The following is a 15,663-nucleotide window of genomic DNA, read 5'->3' as shown; positions in this document are numbered from 1 at the left end:
GAAACAGAAAGATAACATAAACTAACAGCATTGGTTTACTGCCTAAGTGTAGAAAGATAACCCCAACTGACACCATTGGGCATGCTGATAACTTTGAAGAAAGTATGATAACTAAATGGTATAAAGAATTACGAACCCTGAGATTCGGGGGCAATCGAGAATTCGCTTTCTGGTTTTCACGGCTTTTGTTTTCAAAAAGATGATCTTTTATTTGCAGAACTCTGTGTCTCCTGGTGATTCTCTATGACAAATTTGGCTCTGCGAGCAGGGTTGTGAAGAGACCTACCCATAAAGAGGGCGCCAGCAACAGGCCGCTTCTCGGTCTGCCGGGTACGCTCCCAAGACTGACAGAATAAGGGTACCCAACAAAAAGAGATAAGCGCTTTTGCTGCTAATTTGGACTTTATTCTGTTGGCTTGGGGCAGTCCTCGGTGACTCGGAGGTGCGAGAATCTGCTGGCGGGCCTCTCTGATCCAAAAATCCGAAAGGTGAGGGGTAAATTGCGACTGAAGGAGACGTGGAGGACTGTTCATGAAAACTGCGCAATGGGGCAAGGGGTGAATAGGTTTAGAACGGAGCGATTGGCTGAGAAATAAATGCACGTGGTGTAGTGAGTTCTGTGGATACCGCCCTAAAAAGAAGTAGGGGGCTGTATGGACAAAAGAGCTGAAGTGAAAAGATTGTTTTATAACAGTGACTGCTAGACTCCTCTTGAAGTTAAAATAGGCAGGAAGACGTTACGGGACTGGAGTATAGAACTAGGGAGCAGCCACGTTGTTTTAAAAAGCATTTGTGGGTGGAAGTAAAGACTGACAGCTGGACTAACGGAACTTTAACCATGAATAAAGAGACTGCAGTCGAAATACTGAGTAGAAAATTCCCAAATATAAAAAAATAGTATTGTGAAAATTTCTGAAAAATGGGGAAAAAGAACTGAGAAATTATTGACTAAATGGCCAAAAGATGGTACCTAAGGGTTAGTTTATAAACCACAAACCAAGAGATAGATCTGAGAAGGGGCGCCAAAGGAGGGGCCAAGAGATGGAGATACTAAAATTTTTCAAGAAAGAAGGAGAAGAGTTAAGCAAAGCTTATCAGGCACCAGCTGTAACTAAGAAAAGTGCTAGAGAACAAGCTAAACAGTCACTGGAAACAGAGGGGCAGGGAAAGGAAGTCCCTACATGCCCAGATCTGGAGGAGCTGGGTAGACCCCCTCCCTGCTCAGATGAAGAATCCATGAGGCATTGTCCCGTGATAAAGGGCACGATGGAAATGGAAGGGCAGTTTGAATGGAAAAGGAGTGGAGAGGACAGGAATAACTTGAGGGAAAAGAGAAGTGAAAAGAAGAGAAAGGCAGGAAGAAATTGAGGCTATGCAGTGTGAACAGCAAGAGCTGACGCATGAGATTAACATATTGTGTACGCTGAGGGACCAAAAGGAGCTTGAGGAATGCTTGAACAGTAAAAGAAAAGTTGAGTGAGGACGAGGGAAAAATGACTCAATGAAGATGGAAGAGGAGGTAGAAAAGCGAGGGTGGGGGTGGGGGGCTGGGGGAGAAAGGGCACAAGTAGGACTGGTTACCAAAGGATGGGAGGAATTAGAAATAATGTCCGAATCAGAATCTGAAGAGGAATCATCAGATGGTGAGCTCAGTAAGGGAAAGGGTTCCCGACGGGCGAAGATGCTACTACGACTTATTAAAGGGGGGAGACAGCCACAATATGTGCCTTGGGGAACTCAGGATCTGGAAGGGCTGAAAAGTGTGCTTCCCAGCTTACATGAGGGAATGGGAAAGGAGATTAGAGCTTTGTTGGCTGTGGGAGACTTGAAAGCATTGCTGGTGAAACTAATGGAACTCCTGAAGTTAAAAGAAATAATGGACCGAGCCGGTTTGAAAAATGCAGTGGACAACCTGATGGTGGACGGGGCCGGGTTTGATCAAGTGAGACGAAGGGTATGGCAGGCCCTTAGAGACTGTTATCCACCTAAAATGGATCCTCAAGCTCTAAAAGGGTATCCTTTGGGAGACAGTGAAATCCCGGCAGCCTATTTAGAAAAACAGCTGAGAAAATGGAGGCTGGAAACAGAACAAGACACAGTGTGTAATCAGTCGCTGACCACAATGCTTCAAAATGCTATTATTGATGCAGTGCCCTCTCAAGTCAGGTCAAGACTGGAGGAGGTGGTGGGACTGACATCAATAGGCCACCAAGAGTTCAGAGACCAGGTAGCTCATGCATTGAAAAGTAGCAAAAAAAAAGAAAAACTGTCTGAGCAGCAGGAAGAGGTGCAGAGAAAACTGGCACAAATGCAGCTTGAAGAGCTGAAAACGAAAAGGACAAAAAGGTACTGCCTGTGAGAACCAACTCAATGGTCAATGCAGATGTGAACCGAATGCCAGCACGGGGTTGGGGCGGTGGGGGGGGTCTCACATTGCCAGGCAAGGACTAGAAAACCCCATGCCAATGATAGAAGTCTTCAGGGAAGTTTTCCCACAGACGCAGTACCCGGGGCAGGTAAAAATTAACCAGCAACCCTGACAGAAGTGGAGTCCCCGAGGACAGGGGCACAGGGGTGGGGGGGATTGAAAAACATGGCAAGAAACCAAATTCGGTGGGGGGGTGGTGGGGGAGCAGAAAAAGTGTGCTGGGAGTACTACCAACCGGACCGCTTCAGAAGGAATTGCATTTATAGGAATTGGCCCGCCCCATCACATAACGGACCTAGGCATCAGGAATACCTGGCAGCCACACCCCAGATGCCTACAAGCCCAGCGGGACCTGTTAATCCAAATGGGATGTGCTAGGGCTGCCCTGAGAACCTGGGTGGGAAGGGACTGTACACTGCAATTACTTGGGAGGCTGATCAAGAACCAATTGTACATCTTAGTATAGAGGGACGGCTGATGCCAGTGATGATAGATACTGGAGCCACATATACTTGCGTGCAGCCACAGTCTGCCACTCAAACAAATTTGTTAAAATAGTAGCGTTCTTGGGGAAATCACAACTAACTCCATTCATGGCTCCAGTAAATTTAGAAATGGAAGGCAAAGAGATCGTCTTGCCAATACTAGTATCCAATGGGACACCGATTTAATTTGTTAGATAGGAATGCTTTACTGAAATTAGAATTGAGATTAGAATGCACACAGCAGGGCTTCAGTGTAGAAAAAGCAAACACGCCATTAGTGATGCAGAAAACTAGAGATGTCAATGTGGATTGGATAGGTGATATATCCTGTTACATTCAGAATGTGTGGGAAAAGTGGGAAACAGAAGTGCTAACAATGTCACTGAGGGCAAAGCCACCTAAGTCTGAGTTACACTGCACGATAATATTTGATGAGACTCAGGATGAGGTATTAGAGAAACGGTGGCGGTGTGAGGTTGTCACTCCGCAGCATTTATTGGGGGAAGCTATAACAGTAAAAGAACAGGGAGCAGTGCTACAAATAAAGAGAAATGAATTCCTGGAAAAATGGTATGGTGTGCCAGGAGCTGCACCCCATGTGACACTACTAGTGAATGAGGGGTACCAGTCTAAAGACCTTGGGCCCATGACTAAACAAGCAGAAATAGTTGGGGATTGGCAAAGGATAACAACAGGAGTTTGGAAATCTGGGGATGATGGTTGTGTTAAAATTATAGTACACATTGGTATGATAGGGAACCCAAAGGAGGTAGAAAGAACTCCTCAACAGAGTATGTCTGTGACAGTGAGTGAGAACAACCAACAGCAGGATGAGCGATTGAACACATTGCCGTCTAGTCTGTGGTCACAACATGACACAGATGTGGGGAAAGTGAAGTCAGCAAACCCAGTGGAAATAAAGTTGAAACCATGAGCCACTCTGCCTGGAAGACCACAGTACTCCTTGACACCAGAGGCAGTGGAGGGAATAGCAGCAACAATACAGGGGTTGCTGAAAGCTGGAGTCCTCAGGGAAACAAGCAGTCCCTGTAACACTCCATTGTTACCAGTTTTAAAGGCAGATGGGTCCAAATGGAGGCTTGTGCATGATTTAAGGGCAGTAAATGAGGTAGTGGAGAATTGACCAGTGGTGGTTCCAAATTCACATACACTACTAACTAACGTGCCTCCACAAGCAGCCTGGTTCTCAGTTGTTGATTTGTGCGCTGCTTTCTTCAGCATTCCACTTGCAAAGCATTGTCAGTATTTGTTTGCATTTATGTATAAGGGCAAACAGTACAGTTACACAAGAATGTCACAGGGGTTTAAGCATTCACCACATATATTCAAGCAAGTTTTGAAGGCAGATTTGGAGGGTATGATGTTGATATTGATTCAGTATGTTGATGATTTACTAATCAGCTCAGACAGTCAGAAGCAGTGTCTGCGAGACACCCTCCTCTTCCTGGAAAAACTGGCAAAGGGGGGACATAAGGTGTCCAGGAAGAAACTACAGTTTTGTGAACAATATATGAATACTTGGGCAGATAGATCTCTAAGGCGACTAAGATAGAACATAGAACATAGAACAGTACAGCACAGAACAGGCCCTTCAGCCCACAATGTTGTGCCGACCATTGATCCTCATGTATGCACCCTCAAATTTCTGTGACCATATGCATGTCCAGCAGTCTCTGAAATGACCCCAATGACCTTGCTTCCACAACTGCTGCTGGCAACGCATTCCATGCTCTCACAACTCTCTATGTAAAGAACCCGCCTCTGACATCCCCTCTATACTTTCCACCAACCAGCTTAAAACTATGACCCCTCGTGCTAGCCATTGCTGCCCTGGGAAATAGTCTCTGGCTATCAACTCTATCTATGCCTCTCATTATCTTGTATACCTCAATTAGGTCCCCTCTCCTCCTCCTTTTCTCCAATGAAAAGAGACCGAGCTCAGTCAACCTCTCTTCATAAGATAAGCCCTCCAGTCCAGGCAGCATCCTGGTAAACCTCCTCTGAACCCTCTCCAAAGCATCCACATCTTTCCTATAATACGGTGACCAGAACTGGACGCAGTATTCCAAGTGCGGTCTAACCAAAGTTTTATAGAGCTGCAACAAGATCTCACAACTCTTAAACTCAATCCCCCTGTTAATGAAAGCCAAAACACCGTATGCTTTCTTAACAACCCTGTCCACTTGGGTGGCCATTTTAAGGGATCTATGTATCTGCACACCAAGATCCCTCTGTTCCTCCACACTGCCAAGAATCCTATCCTTAATCCTGTACTCAGTTTTCAAATTCAACCTTCCAAAATGCATCACCTCGCATTTATCCAGGTTGAACTCCATCTGCCACCTCTCAGCCCATCTCTGCATCCTGTCAATGTCCCGCTGCAGCATACAACAGCCCTCTATACTGTCAACGACACCTCCGACCTTTGTGTCGTCTGCAAATTTGCTGACCCATCCTTCAATCCCCTCATCCAAGTCATTAATAAAAATTACAAACAGTAGAGGCCCAAGGACAGAGCCCTGCGGAACCCCACTCACCACTGACTTCCAGGCAGAATATTTTCCTTCTACTACCACTCGCTGTCTTCTGTTGGCCAGCCAATTCTGTATCCAAGCAGCTAAGTTCCCCTGTATCCCATTCCTCCTGACCTTCTGAATGAGCCTACCATGGGGAACCTTATCAAATGCCTTACTGAAGTCCATATACACCACATCCACAGCTCGACCCTCATCAACTTTTCTAGTCACATCCTCAAAAAACTCGATAAGGTTTGTGAGGCATGACCTACCCCTCACAAAGCCGTGTTGACTGTATTTGATCAAGCCATGCTCTTCCAGATGGTCATAAATCCTATCCCTCAGAATCCTTTCTAACACCTTGCAGACGACAGACGTGAGACTTACTGGTCTGTAATTGCTGGGGATTTCCCTATTTCCTTTCTTGAAGAGATGGATTACATTTATCTCTCTCCAGTCCTCAGGTACGACTCCAGTGGAGAGCGAGGATGCAAAGATCTTCGCAAGTGGCGAAGCAATTTCATTTCTCGCTTCCCAAAGCAGCAGAGGACAAATCTGGTCTGGGCCTGGTGACTTGTCAATCTTAATGTTTGACAAAATTTTCAGCACATCAGCTTCCTCTATCTCTATCCATTCCAGCATGCACACCTGCTCTTCAAAGGTTTCATTCACTACAAAGTTCGTTTCTTTCGTAAAGACAGAAGCAAAAAACTCATTTAGGGCTTCCCCTACCTCCTCAGACTGCACACACAAGTTCCCTATGCTATCCCTGATCGGCCCTACTCTTTCTTTGACCATTCTCTTATTCCTCACATAAGTGTAAAATGCCTTTGTGTTTTTCCTGATTCCTTCTGCCAAGCCTTTCTCGTGCCCCCTCCTGGCTCTCCTCAGACCATTTTTGAGCTCCTTCCTTGCCTGCGTGTAATCCTCTCTAGCTGAACTTGACCCTAGCTTCCTCCACCTTAGGGAAGCTACCTTCTTCCTTTTCACAAGAAGCTCCACCGCTCTCGTCATCTAAGGTTCCTTTATCTTACCCCTTCTTGCCAGTCTCAGAGGGACATATTTACTCATCACTTGCAACAACTGTTCCTTAAACAGTCTCCACATGTCTATAGTTCCCTTACCATGGAACAATTGCTCCCAGTCCATGCTTCCTAACTCATGTCTAATTGCATCATAGTTTCCTCTTCCCCAATTAAATATCCTCCCATTTTGCCTAATCCTCTCCTTCTCCATAGCTATGTAGAATGTGAGGCAGTTATGGTCACTATCACCAAAATGCTCTCCCACCACACGATCTGATACCTGCCCCGGCTTGTTTCCGAGCACCAAGTCTAGAATGGCCTCTCCCCTCGTCGGCCTGTCAACGTACTGCGTTGGGAAACCCTCCTGAACATACCTTACAAAAACAGCTCCATTCAAGTCTTCTGCTCGAAGCAGGTTCCAATCAATATTAGGAAAGTTAAAGTCACCCATTACAACAACCCTACTGCGTCCACACTTTTCCAAAATCTGTCGAACTATGCTTTCTTCAATCTCCCTGCTGCTATTGGGGGGCCTGTAGTAAACACCTAACGAGGTGACTACTCCGTTGCTGCTCCTAATTTCCACCCATACTGACTCAGTAGGCAGATCTTCCTCGACAATGGAAGCTTCTGTAGCTGTGATACCCTCTCTGATTAGTAGTGCTACACCCCCTTCTCTTTTTCCCCCCTCCCTATTCTTTTTAAATGTTCTAAACCCTGGAACATCCAGCAACCATTCCTGCCCATGAGAAACCCATGTCTCTGTTATGACCACAACATCATAGCACCGGGTACTGATCCATGCTCTAAGTTCATCACTTTTATTCCTTATACTCCTTGCGTTAAAGCAAACACACTTTAACTGATCCCTTGGTTCCTTCCCAGGAAAATCCTTCCCACTAGCTGGTCTACCTCTTGCTCACCTGCATCAACTCTCACCTCCGGTATACAGCTCAGGTTCCCACCCCCCTGCCATACTAGTTTTAAACCCTCTCGAACTACTCGAACAAACCTTCCACCCAGGACATTGGTCCCCTTCCAGTTCAGATGCAACCCATCCTTCTTGTACAGGTCCCACCTTCCCCAGAAGGCATCCCAATTATCTACATATCTGAAGCCCTCCCTCCTACACCAGCTGCGCAGCCACGTGTTCAGCTGCGCCCGCTCCCTGTTCCTCGCCTCACTATCTCGTGGCACTGGTAGTAAACCAGAGAACACTACTCTGTTCGTCCTGCTTTGCAGCTTCCATCCTAACTCCCTGAAATCACTTTTTATATCCTCAATCCTATTTCTGGCTATATCATTAGTGCCAATATGTAACACGATTTCTGGCTGTTCGCCCTCCCCTTTTAGAACCTTATACACGCGATCGGTTCTTTTCAATCATTCCCAAACTTGATGAAAAGTACTTCACTTTCCTCGTCCAACTCGTTAACATAAATAATTGCAACGCCAGAACTGATCCCTGAGGCACCCCACTGATACATCTTTGTTGGATAAGGGGCCAAAACTGTTTACCACATTCTAGCAGTGGCCCGACCAGTGCCTTGTATCGATCTGACGTGGAGGTGCTGGTGTTGAACTGGGGCGGACAAGGTCAGAAGTCACATGGTGTCAGGTTATAGTCCAACGGGGTTTAGTTAAAATCAGAAGCTTTCACAGCGCTGCTCCTCCATCAAGTCACCTCACCTGATGTTTCGACTAGGTCACCACATGGAGATACTAGATCGGGTGATCAGGGTTTATCGAGATCTTAAAGCTGGTTTGTTGGCTGAGAGTGGGGAGAGCACTGGTGCTAGACAACAGGAGGTAGACAGCTGTGAAAGGCACAGGGACAGGAGGGCATGCTAAAGATCGGGGCATGGCCAGGACTGACTGAACACAGGTAGTAGAGTGCGGCTTAGAGGCAGAGCTCACTGACATTCTAGCCCTCAGGAGGGCAGACAGCCTTACCTTGTTCAGAATCAGAGCAGTCAGTGGAGATAGCTGACCCCAGGCTGTCAGTACGGAGACGCTCCATCCCCTGGACGGCCAGTTGCTCCAGCCGACGTCTCAGGTATCGCCGCTCACGCTGTAGCTGCTCCTTCTGGTGAAGTGCCTTCTTGTCTTGCTCTTCTAACTTCTTGATGTGAGTCCAAGATGATTGCACTGAATCAGACTGAGGCAATTACTAAAACCCCTGGACCTGGGACGGTAGGACAAATGATGACATTCTTGGGATGACAGGGTTTAGTTCAGACTGGATTGAGGAGTATGCTGAAATGACAGCACCCCTAAGGAAATTAATGAAGGAAGCTGGACACTCATGCTTGAAGAGTGCCCTGCAATGGAATGAGGAGGCTGCAATGGCCTTCAACACTCTTAAACAGGCCTTGCAGTCAGCTCCAGCATTGGCCCTGCCTGACTATGACAGACCTTTCCACCTCTATGTGTCAAACGGGTAGGAAGGGTATGCCACTGCAGTGCTTATGCATGAGGCAGGGGTAGGGAAATCCAAACAGCCAATTGCTTCATTGTAGCACTCGATTGGATGAAGTGGCTCAACATCCACCGTGTTACCAAGGATTAGCAGCTGCACACTGTGCATACAAGAAGGCATCTTCTGTAACAATGGGCTATCCTGTTGTACTGCATACACATCATAAGGTAGCAGAATTGGTAGAGAAAGGATAATTTGTACTGACACCTGCCAGGATTCTAGCATATCGAATGTTGCTAACATTCCCAGACATAACTATACAGAGATGCACCACAAAGAATATAGCAGACTACATCCCACTAAAGTATGAAGGAGAACCCCATGACTGTGTAAGGGAGGTAACCACATTTGCTAAATTGAGGGCTGATTTTCAATCTGAGCCATTGCCTGATCAAGATAAAGAGATTTTGTTTGTGGATTATTCATGTTATAGGGAATATGATGGGAATCATGCAGGATTTTCAGTTGTGATGCGTGACCAGTCCCAGTTCAAGACAATTAAGCTGGAGACCTGCCCACAACCCTGTTCAGACCAACTGGCTGAGATTAAGGCATTAACGGCGGCATGTGAGCTTCTGGAGGGTAAGAAGGCTGACATCTGCACGGATTTGGCCTATGCTCGTCGGGTATGTCACCTATTTGGGGCAGTGTGGAAGCAGAGAGGTTTCAAGAAAAGCGATAGGGAACTCATACAACATTGTCAACAAATTATAGAATTGACAAATGCTATGATGAAGCCAAAGGCACTGGCTGTCAGTAAGTGCCGGGTACACAGGAAAGGCAGTGATATGGTGATAAAGGGTAATCAGGTGGCAGATGAGGCGGCGAGGGTAGCTTTGGGGTGTTCTTCAGCTGTCATTGCACCCCAGGTGCAAATAGACCCAAAGACAACAATAGAGGACATCATTGCAATTCAAAGTACGGCCATCCTAGCAGAGCAAACACTATGGAAACAAAGGGGAGCCAGGTAGAATCAAGAGGGTCTGTGGAGCACAGAGGACGGTCTATGGGTGGCACCCGTCCCTTTGTTGACAATTCTTATTTCAGAAGCACATGGGCTAGATCACTGTGCGAGAGGAGAAATAATAAGGAAAAAAAAACAGGATGGGTTCTGGTTCCCCTACTTGCAGGCTTCAGTGGACTATATGCTAATGCAGTGCAAGGTGTGTGCCCAGCACGACATCTGAAAGGGAATAATGACCCCTATAGGGCACATACCAGTACCTGAAGGACCGTTTAAGCACTTAGTGATTGATTACGTTGATATGATAAAGAAACTAGTACTCCCCAGTGGGATTGTGAGCAAGGGGTTGGTGAGGCCCCTGAAGACGCTGATAATTTAAGGATGAGCAGTGATGAGTTTGTGGCAGGTAGGTCTTCTTCTGGTGTTGAGGCCAGGGAAGGGACAGGGAAGGCCCCTGAAGCTTCCCTCCCTAGTGCCAGACCTGCATACTCGTATGCAGACTTGGAAACCATTAACGTGGCTGACCTGGCCTAATGATGCTGGTGTTAGACAGTTTGGGAGACACAGGAATGTAAGGAGTGCAGAACATGCCCGTAATAATCACTGGTATCGATGGGCAATTTATGCAGCTATGATGATGACCAGACAGGACCTTTTCCTATGCACCTCCATCATATTATGTTGTTCCCCCATGCCCTATAACTCCCACACCTGTTCTCAATGGCGAGTGCAACAAGCTAACCGAGACCATTAACCCGAATGATTCATCAACTTACACACAGTGTCAGTGTCCCTTCTGGTGCCTCCTTCTCCAAGCCTCTACATTTTATCAATGAGACCCTATAGAATGACAGCAATTCCAACACTGGTGCGGCCATAGGACCCCGTGGTCCACCAGTAAGACTAATTATACGTTCCCATGGCTACCTTTGATATTCGTGAAGGCTTGAGCTTTGAACGTTTTAGACGTAATGGCTCTGAGCCAGTAGGCCACCTTGAAGGCCTCCGTGGAAACATCATTGAGCCACGTTTGGAGCTGTCCTGAGTTTCCAACGTTTTGACTGGCTAAATAATATACTGGGGGCATGGGGGCATTGGTTTTCCAAGGTTAGAATTATTGTAGGTATTGTACTACTCATGGTCGTTTTTGTTTTTTGTTGTGCCTTACCTTTTATTACGTCTGTTTTAGTGCGCATTACTACAAGGCAACTCTTGGTTCTTCCAACAACCCCCGGACCAGCCCCTTGCTCTACTACTATGATTCGACATCTGATACGGTGCAGGAAGTGTGTTCTAAAGAAGACGCCAAAACCACTTCGTTGGGATGTGTGGGCCTTAGATTGTGAGGGTCCATGGTTATTTTTTCCCTGTTCTGGCTATTAGGGGACAGGTTTTTGGCCCAGGGGACTCCAGGATCAGGGGAAGGACCCTTTAAGCATTGGACTTCAAAATTCACTTGGCCCATGTTGGGGTCTGCAATGTTTTCATTGGCCCACAGGAGGTCTGCACTTATTGGTTTTTGTTTTATCTGAGTGAGATCAGAAGGTATCAAAGTGGGGAATGATGGAGAGTAAAAATATAGGGGCAGACGAAGGGATAAATCTTACAATGATCCGTAGAATGATGTACTGATCTATGGAATGTTACAATAATCAATCGAATGCTGTACCTTAATACAATGAGGTGCTTGAGTGTAGCTCAAGGGAATGTAGAACAATGGTAGTATAATTGCGTTAGCTACTAACGGCAGCTTAATTCGGCTAATTAAAGCATGTGATATAGAAGTAAGGGCTAGCATGATGTTAAGGGGTCAACCCGAGGCGAAAGACCATTGTGGCCGATGTAATAGTAAATAACCTAATCAAGATAATGGATTAAGATTGAGTTTAGAGTAGGGAGACCACTGTGGTAGATATAGTGATAAATAATCACTATCTTATTGATTAAGTTTGAAGTAGAAAATAACTATAGTGGCAGAAACAGAAAGATAACATAAACTAGCAGCATTGGCTTACTGCCAAAGTGCAGAAAGATAACCTCAACTGACACCATTGGGCATGCTGATAACTTTGAAGAAATCATGATAACTAAAAGGTATAAAGAATAACGGACCCCGAGAACGGGGACAATCGAGAATTTGCTTTCTGGTTTTCACGGTTTTTGTTTGCAAATAAAAGATCATCTTTTTGAAGAACTCTCCGCGTCTCCTAGTGATTCTCTACGTCAGTAGATCGTCAATGTTGCAGCTACTGTGCCCTGGTAGTGGAGAGAATCGAAAAGACATAATACACCCATTTATCAAGGCTCTTAAATGAAGCACATTCCAGACACAGGATAACTAACAGCAAGCAGGGCAAGTGCAATTAATGCATGGGAGCATTAAGAACTTGAATCAGGGATCAGACCAAAGTCGCAACAGATTGACAGAGCTAAGAAAGCCAAGCAATGGATGGAATACCATTAGGTGGTCTGCTTTGTAGTGGATGGTGTGAATCTTCTTGAGTGTTGTGGGAGCTGCACCCTTCCAGGCCAGCGAAAAGTGTTCCATCACACTTCTGACTTGAAGTTAGAGGACAGGATTTACGGAATTGGAAGGTAATATATTTACTGCATGATCCTTGTCTTTGATCTGCTCATGAAACCATGGCATTTATTTGGAGAGTTCAGCTGTTTCCGGTCAATGATAAAACCCAAGATGTTGTTAGTGGGTGATGCAGTGATAGCAGTGTTGTTGAATGTCAAGGGGCCAGAGTCTGTCTCGTTGGAGATGTATATTGCAGATTTTTTGGTGTAACTGTTACTTGTCTCTTGTCAGCCCAATCCTGGCTGTTGTCCAAGTCTTGCTGCATTTGAATCTGGACTGATCGGTGATCTGAGGAGCTTGAGAATTGTACATCACTGATGATTGTAAGTCACATCTGGCCTTATGAAGGAGAGAGCTCACAAACTGTGCTTTTTGCATGTACCTGCTGCCTTTGTCCATCTAGATGGTTTGGAAGGTGTTATGTCATAAGGCTTGGTGAAATTCTGCAGTGTACCTTTTAGATGCTGTATATTGCTACTCTGAAGCATAACTGGTTGGAGGGATGAATGTTTGTCAATGTGATAGTAATCAAATGAGCTGTTTTTTTTTCAGGTTATTTCTGGAGAATATTCCAATACACTTTTGGCTTCCCAAAGCCTGCTCACTATCTGTAAGACTGGAATCAGGAAGTGAGTTACCCACTAGCCCCAGAATTGCTCTTGAAGTCACATTTATATGACTCATCCAATGCAGTTGCCAGCCAATGACAACTCCCCCAGGATGATGATAAACATCCTTTTGGTGATGTAGTGATGGTAATTCCTTTGATTATTAAGGGAGTGGTTTGATTATTAAATATTCTATTTGCCTGGCTTTTGTATAGCCCCACTGTTATTTCTCACTTTTTAGACCAAGCCTGAATATTTTCCAGTTTTTTGTTTCCATTTGAACCTGGATTGTTTCAGTGTCTGGGTAGACATATAATCAGTCTACATTCCCATGTCTGTCCTTATGAGGGAAAGAATGCCATTGAAACAATTGAAGATGTTTGAGACTTGGACACTATCTCACTTGAGGAATAGCTTCAGTGATGTCTTGGGTTTTAAATGACTGATACTAACAACGACAACCTTTAATTTTTTTGTTGCTAGCGATTTAATCCACACAGCAAGAAAGTTTCTGCAAGATTCTGATTAACACTAATTTTAATTGGGCCTCTATTATTACAGACTGTCAAATGGTGCCCTGATGTTAAGAATAATTGCCCTCACTTCCCCTCTGGAGTTCAGCTGTTTTGAACAAAGCTTGAAATGAGATCAGGAGCTGAGTGACCCTGACGGAACACTGACTGAACATCACAGTATTTTATTGCTGATTGAGCAATTCTGACATAAGATAACAAAGTGCAACGTGTGAAGCTGGATGAACACATCAGGCCAAGCAGCATCTCAGGAGCACAAAAGCTGACGTTTCAGGCCTAGACCCTTCATCGGAGGCCCGAAACATCAGATTTCGTGCTCCTGAGATGCTGCTTGGCCTGCTGTGTTCATCCAGCTTCATACTTTGTTATCTTGGATTCTCCAGCATCTGCAGTTCCCATTATCTCTGATCACATTAATGCTGATACTTTGTTTTCAGATTTACCTGGTAGACTGTAAACCAATATATCAGTGACTGGCTGCAATGAGATTGCCCTGATTTTATGTCCAGGACATTTTTGATTAATTAACCTCATTATTGGTAGATGCTAATGTTCTTGCTGGACTGGAACAGCTTGGTGAAGGGTGATCAATTTCTAGAGTCAAATGTTGTCAGAGCCCACAGGCATCACAGTTTTCAGTATCTCCAACCATTTCTTGATTATAGCATGGAGTGAATCAATTTGTCTGAAAATTGTCATCTGTGATGCTGGAGACCACTGCAGGAGGCTGAAACGTAATACCTGCTTGGCACTTTTGGCTTAAGATTGTTACAAATGCTTTAACATTTTCTGTTTTGCCCTGATGTGCTGGGCTTCTCCAGAACTGAGGATTCAGTTGTTGGAGATCAGCCTCCTCCTTCAAAGGTTTCTTTCATTGTCCACTATCTTTTACAACAAAATGTGAAGGTCTGCAGAGTTTAGATCTTACCCATTTGTTGTGAGATCACTCAGCACTGTCCATCACTTGCTGCTTATGCTGTTTGGCATTGCAATTCATTCTGCTTGGTAGCTGAAGACAATAAGAACTTCTTCCAGGTTGTCACCCCATGTCTAGGTCTGGCTGCTGTTGCTCCTGGCATGTCCTTCTGCACTCTTCATTGAACAGGGTGGATTCCTGGCTTGCTGGTAACTGTAGAGTGAGAAATGTGCCGGGTCGTGAGGTTGCAGACTGGATGAGTCTTGCAGAGCATGATTCTACTGCTGATGGTTCACTACTCCTCATGGATGCCTCATCGTTAGTTGCGAGATCTGTTTGAATTCTCTCCCGTTCAGCACATACCTTGCTACATAACATGGTGGAGGGGTAGAAAATGTGAAGATGTCACTTCCTCCCACAAGGACTAGGCAATGGCCACTCTTATTGGTATGTGAAATGGAGAGGTGCATCTGCAGCAGCCAGATTGGTGACAATGCAGGTTAAGGATATGTTTCCCATTTATTGATTTTCTCATAACCTGCTGCAGAGCAGTCGAGCAGCCACAAGATCCAGCATCAATGCTGAGCACAACAGTGACGAGATACCACAAAGCTGCCCCCTCTTCCTGGCTCAGTTTGGCAAGAATTAGTAGAGAGCGTGGTGATTTTGACTGGGACATAATCCTGCTCACAGAATCCTGCTTTTCAGTTGATGTCTGACTGTTGCTTGATTAGTCCATGAGAAATATAATGCTGCTCACTTTTACATTTTTTTTACAGCAAAGAGTTAATATCACTTGAAGTCTTAGAATTTTCTAAAATAAACCAAATGCATTGTTTTTCAGTTGTAAACAACTGAAGTGAAAATAATTAAATCACAAGAATACACACCTAATTATTGCAGAATTCAGTGACTCTTGTAAACAGCTGAATCATGTTCACATCAGTGAACACATCGTCTTGCAGTCAGCAAATCTGTTAAAAATAAGCTTAAAACAAAATCTTGAATTCATCCGCAGTGCTACCAGGCCTCACCACTACCTCCAAAACACTGGCCATCGCCTAAATCTGTCCAGAGACTTGGACTGATAGTCACACAATCCCT

General features: G+C 45.1%; 1 long non-coding RNA gene across 2 annotated transcripts in view; it reads left to right on the top strand.

Moving 5' to 3' along the window:
* The window catches only part of LOC125454187 (uncharacterized), an 82,784-nt gene extending 70,717 nt beyond the window's left edge, over positions 1-12,067 (top strand). The window contains exons 4-6 of one of the 2 annotated variants that reach the window (XR_007247945.2): positions 218-488; positions 9,388-9,536; positions 11,108-12,067. This is a non-coding gene — a long non-coding RNA (uncharacterized LOC125454187). The remainder of the gene's footprint in view (positions 1-217; positions 489-9,387; positions 9,537-11,107) is intronic. The other variant, XR_007247946.2, reaches the window with a different exon arrangement.
* Positions 12,068-15,663: the final 3,596 nt, after the last annotated feature.

The sequence above is a fragment of the Stegostoma tigrinum genome, chromosome 7, assembly GCF_030684315.1.
Source record: "Stegostoma tigrinum isolate sSteTig4 chromosome 7, sSteTig4.hap1, whole genome shotgun sequence".
Taxonomy (NCBI): Eukaryota; Metazoa; Chordata; class Chondrichthyes; order Orectolobiformes; family Stegostomatidae; genus Stegostoma; species Stegostoma tigrinum.
This window is presented reverse-complemented; position numbering and strand designations above follow the sequence as displayed.